The 5594-nt window shown below is 57.5% G+C and overlaps 1 pseudogene; it reads right to left on the bottom strand.

The window, feature by feature from the left end:
* On the bottom strand, window positions 1–153 carry LOC122240695 (annotated as a pseudogene).
* Window positions 154–5594: the final 5441 nt, after the last annotated feature.

Here is a 5594-nt window from a genome sequence, read left to right as displayed (position 1 = left end):
ATAAACATTAAAAAAAATAAAAAAAAAAAGAAATTGCACAGTTGAGTTTCCCACATCTGGAGAAGTCACAAAGGTCAGTGTGGCCTAAGCGCAGTCTATGAGCCTCACCCTGGGAGAACCACCTTGGTGATCACCATGTCCCCATGTAAGTATCACTTTCACTGTGTTGTACAACATCACAAGTTACAGATAATGTTAAAGAAAATATTAACGTGTCACTGTATAAAGTTACATGTTAAATTCAGGCATATGTGAAATTGATTTTCTGAAGACTTCTATCTTTTGACAAACTGTTCCAGGAGAATCATCAGCTCTAAATGTACTAAAATATAACAAATAAAATATTTTGAAAGGGAAAAAAAATTGTATTTTAGTACCTTAAGCTGCATTTTTAAAACCCGCTCTTTGAATAGGAGGCCCTGAAATTTTTCTAGGGGCGCTAGTTCTGAAAACTAGTATTTCTTCGAGAGGGTTTTCATATTTCTCCGAATTATTCTGATTCTGTTAAAACCCTGTCGGGCTTTTATTGAGTTCCGTCAAGTCCAATGAATGGTCATCAGGTTACCACTTGTTTTCAAACCCACATCGCAAAAACAAAAACAAACAAACAAGCAAAGAAACCCGCATCACAGATGACGGACGGCTGGTCGTCTTTGCCGCGGACACTCTCCACTGCAATGTCCTTCTCATCCCAATCTGGAAGCCATCTTCTCCAGATAAGGCTCTTTCTCCTGAGCAAGAGGAGGAAGGTAGAACCCGGGTAGGCGGGAACGCGTCCGTGGCCCTGTCTGTCAGAATGGTGCCTCTTCCGGGCTCCTCCAGCCTCCTCCCACTCCCGATTGACCAATCCTTTCACCCCATCGTGGAGGGAAGCAATCTGATTGGCTTAGTCGTGGAGGAGGGCGGTGCCCTTTACAGCTGCCTTGGCACCAAGACCCTGGGACCCATCAGCCTATGAAAGGGCGGCCCTTGGATCAGGTGCTCACCTCTGCCCAGTCAGAGGCCCCGCGGTAGGACTAAGGCGGGACTAAGGCGGGACTTGCGGACAGCCCAGGGCATAGGCGTGGCCAGACTGTGACTGACAGGCCGATACGGGGGCCCCAGCTTACCTGCCGCTCCCCTACCGCCTGAGCTCCTGCGCTGCTGCTGGGGAGTGGTTCTCACACTCCTCAGCCCCCTTGACTCAGTCCATCGCTTACCGATCTGCTCTTTCCTCAAATATATCTAGATTTCCCCCACTCTTACCGTGTCCATGGTGACCTTCCTGTCTAAACAAGGGGCAGCAACCTCTTGGTTGCCATGTGACCACAGGAGTGGTGTTTTAAAACACACAACAAGGATTGGGGCACCTGGGTGGCTCAGTCGGTTGATGGCCCAACGTTGGCCTCTCCCTCCTCCTTCTCTCCTGTGTATCTGCCACGCCTGCCTTCCACTATTCCCAAGCTCTTCCCTTTCAGTTCTGCTCTCCAGATCGATCAGCAGCCCACCCCCTCGCCACTGAACCCTTAATCATTCTAGAGAGCTCAGATGAAGGGTCATCTGCTCAGAGGGTCTGTACCTGAGCCCACGTCTCAACTTACGTCTTCTGACATTGTCTCAGCGCCGGCCACAACTTACATTTCCTGTTTGCATGGTTTAACGTCCATGCCCCCTGCCGGGAGACTACGAGGGGCGGGGGGGTGGGGGGGTGTCAAGGGCTGTCCACGTTCCTCAGTGTTGACTCCTAGGCCCCAGCACAGCGTCTGGATAAATATTGTGCCAGCCCAGGGCCACTAACTTTAAATACAGTGCAAACGCATGTGTAGGTCTGCAGGGAATCTTGACTGCCTCTAGGGAGCGGGAAAGGGGCCAGGATAGGGAATGGTGGCGGGGCAGGTGTGTGTGCACGTTGAAGCCTGTGTGCCTGCGTGTACATATGTAAAGCTGGGGGGTACTGGCTTCGACTGCAATGGTTTCACTTCTGCTGAACAGTAATGAACAAATAAAAGCATGTGCCAGGTCAGGGGAGAGAGGGAACGGGCAACCCAAAGCCACACTCATGGCGAACAAAAACATTGTGACACGCTGCGATCCGCTGGTGGGTTTTGTCTTCACTTTATTACTATGTCACCAGAAGTCACCACCTTCACTTGGTTCACCACAAATGGACAGATGTCATAAACGAGGGTGCCACGGGGCCACTGGATTCACTCTTGAGACTTAACCAGGTGGTGGGGGAGTCCAGAGTGGGGGCCCAGGAGGGGGACCGCCATTCACTGCACACACGCACACACACAGAGATATATTTGTGGAGCCTTATATTATACATCTTATATATAGAAAATATATATATTTATACTATACACAGGCAGTTACGCTGCGGGAGGGCCAGGACACCCAGATGAGGGCTGTGGGCACCAGGGGAGGGGGAGTGTCACATCGAGGGGCAGCGCTTGGAAGCGACTGCACCAGCCCATCCTCCTACAAACTCTTTGGAAGGGTGGTCCCTCTTCCTGCTCCTTAGACAATCAAAGGGGTCTGGGGTCAAGGTTGGGGGGCCCTGAAGGGGTAACAAGTGGGGGCTCTTGGTTACATGGGGGAAGCCTGGGACCCCCAAGAGTCTTTGAAGATCAAAACTCACCAGGGAAGGTTGGAGTAGGGAGCGGATGCCAGTCCCTGGGGAGTTAGACCAATGGTTACACCCCCAGGTACCAGAAGCCACCCCCAGGCAGACGGGCTTTGACCGCGCAGGATGAGTGTTAACTTGGAGGCAAGAGACCCGGATCCCAAACCTCTGCCTCTGTGTGTGACTTTGCACAAGTCACTGTCTTCCCGGCTGACTCTACTATCTCTAAGGGTCCTTGCAGCTCTAAACTTATGTGGAACCCAGCTTTCCTGAGCCCTCTCTTGTGCTTGGTGGGAGCAGGGGGTGCGGGGAGAGAGGCAGAGGGAGGCAAGAGTACACCACTGGCTTGTGAATACACCTTGGGGGCCCTGGGGGGCTGTCCTCGGCCAGGGGAAGAAGCAGGACGTCGCTACCAACCTCCCAAAAGGGGAGTCAGGAGCCTTGGGTCTCAGCCAAATCCCACCCTCCGCCCTCTCTCCCTCCACCACTGGCTGGTCCCTGTCAAGAGCCAGCCTGATGGTGGGATCACATCTGGGCTGTACTCCAAGTCTGTACCCCAGGTCAAGGGAGGAATGCAAAGTGATAGGATTCGGTGCCCCTCACTCCTGGCAGGCGTCCTGTAAACTTTCCCAGTCTAGGGTGGCAGGGAGAGTCTATGAGGAACACCCAGGGGTTGGATGAAGCTTAAGTGGTTCCTAGCATCACGAGGAGCTAGTCGGTGCCCAGGGAGAACGGACGGACAGCGCCCTGGGGTCCTCCTGTGTCCATCGGCAGGGGAGGTGCTTGGTGGGGAGTGGGCGAAGGGAAGGGCCTCTCACAGCCTCCCGCACCGGCACAGGACTTCACTTTGCCAGAAGCACACCCACGACCACCCGCACCCTTACCTGCTTCGTAAACCTGGTCTGGTAACAGGTTCCACCGCTCGGCCTGGCAGATACCGCAACCTCATCCCGTCCCCACTCGGGCCACCGGGAGCGGGGGTACCATGGACAGAGTCCCTCCGCCAGATGTGGAAAACCCCGGAGTCAGCAACCCTGAGCTGCTGCTCAGCTGCCTGGGGTTCTCTGCTGTCACTGCTGCCCCCCGGGGAGGGCTTGGACAGGCTGGGGTTCAGATGCATGCTCCGCCGCTAACTCATTCACACTCTGAGCCTCTGTTTCCTCTGCGGTTAAGCGGGGACAGCGGTGCCACTTCTCTACCTGGGAAATTCCCTCTCTCTCCCTCTGCGGTGCTGCTCCTGCCCCTCCTCGGGGAGCCTCACCCCTTCACAAGCTCTCATATAGCACACTGCCCTCTGGGGGACCCTGGGTAGCGGCGGGTTTGGGGCCCATCTCTGGACCACCGGCTTGCATGCCTTCTGAATCCCTGGTGTAACAGCGGAGTCTGCAGGAGTGTGTCACCTGCCTCTGAGGATTCTGGTGGGGGAACGGGGTGCCGGTGGCGGGGACATCCAGCACGGTGCCGAGCCACAGTCCCCTTGCCCTGCTCCCTGAGGCACTGGCCAGTGGACGCTGGGCCCCATGCCCCCCCCCACCTCCATCCTGTAAGGCCTCCCCGCCCCTCAAGGCTCAGTGAAGAGCCCACTTGTGCAAGAGTCTCTCTCTGCTCCCAATCCTCCTTGTGCCTTTGGAGTCGCCTGCTTACCATCTCCACTACAGTCCAGGCCTCCTTCCCCCCCCCCCCCCCCCGCCTGCCATGCACCAAGGGGCTTTCAGCATTCATCTCGGGAGCCGTTTGTCCCATGGCAGCAGCTCAATGGCTGGCTTTGCTGGGCCCAGGGTCCCTGCTGTCTCTACTCTGACTCCCACACTGTCCTCTCATCAGGCCTTTTGGAAGGCCAGTGGAAGGACCCTCTGGGTCCTTGGCAGTTCCAGCCCCTGAGCCCCCCTGGCTAACCCTGGCCGAGGGAAAGATGACACAGTGTTCCAGATCAGTTCCGTTTCCTGGGAGGTCACGAGGGCAGGGAATCGGGGCGCCTGCTGAGTGGCTGGGACCAAGAACCCCGGGCAGTAAGCCCGGCTCTGCCACTTACTCGCTGTGACCTTGGGCCTCCTCGCCCACCCGGCCCTGGGCAGGGACAGCGGTCAGTCCTTTGGGAGGCCACCGGAGCTCCCGGTGGGGCACGCACGGCACGGAGCAGTACATGGGTGAAACAGGCGAGTGAGGCAAGCCCCCCGGGCCCTCCCACCCTGACAGGAGACCAGGGCAGGGGTTGGTGGGGATGTGGGGAGAGGGGCCTAGAGACAGGGCTGTCCCACTTCGGGAGCAGCCAGCCGGGCAGCACAGGCCCCCGGCTTGCAGCAGAATCAGGGTATCTCACGGGCTGAGGTCCCCAAGGCCTCCCAGAGTGTGATGATAGCACTGAGAGGTGGAGCCCCAGGCTCGGGGATGGGGAAGGCAGGGAGGACAGGGGACAGCAGGTGCTCCGCAGTCAGGTGGCCTGGGCTTGGAGCCAACTCTCACTGGCTGCCGAGTGACCCTGGGCAAGTGACCTTGACTCTTCCAGGCCTCGGTTTCCTCAGCCACGAAATGGAGACGGCCCCAACACCCACAGTAGGGCTGCCGTCACTCCGGCAGGCGACAACTCCCAGTGTCCTGCAGGCATTCACACCCACCCTGGGGCCAAACTTTCCCGGCATCATCCGGGTCTATCTCTCGCACCGCTCCCACCTCCGGTACCCACGGGGCCTCCTCCGTCCCTCGTCTTCCTCCTTTCCGGGACCATTTCTCTTTCACCACCGGTGCCAAGCACACACCTGACACACAGCAGGCACTCAATGAACACTCGACGACACAACGGATGATCGCGAACACCCCCAGCCCCCGCCGGACAGACTTGCACACGTGTAGATGCACCCCCAACACCTTACTGCCCCATCCCACCCTGAGCCGCCCTGGACGTCGGTGGAACGAGGTGCTGGGCAGGGCAGCCTGGGAGGGCGCGGGGGTCTGGGCGTGGGCGGTGGGCGGTGGGGGGGCGGGGAGGGCA

The sequence above is a fragment of the Panthera tigris genome, chromosome B4 (assembly GCF_018350195.1).
Source record: "Panthera tigris isolate Pti1 chromosome B4, P.tigris_Pti1_mat1.1, whole genome shotgun sequence".
Taxonomy (NCBI): Eukaryota; Metazoa; Chordata; class Mammalia; order Carnivora; family Felidae; genus Panthera; species Panthera tigris.
The sequence above is the reverse complement of the archived record's forward strand: the minus strand, read 5'-3'. Positions and strand labels throughout refer to the sequence as shown.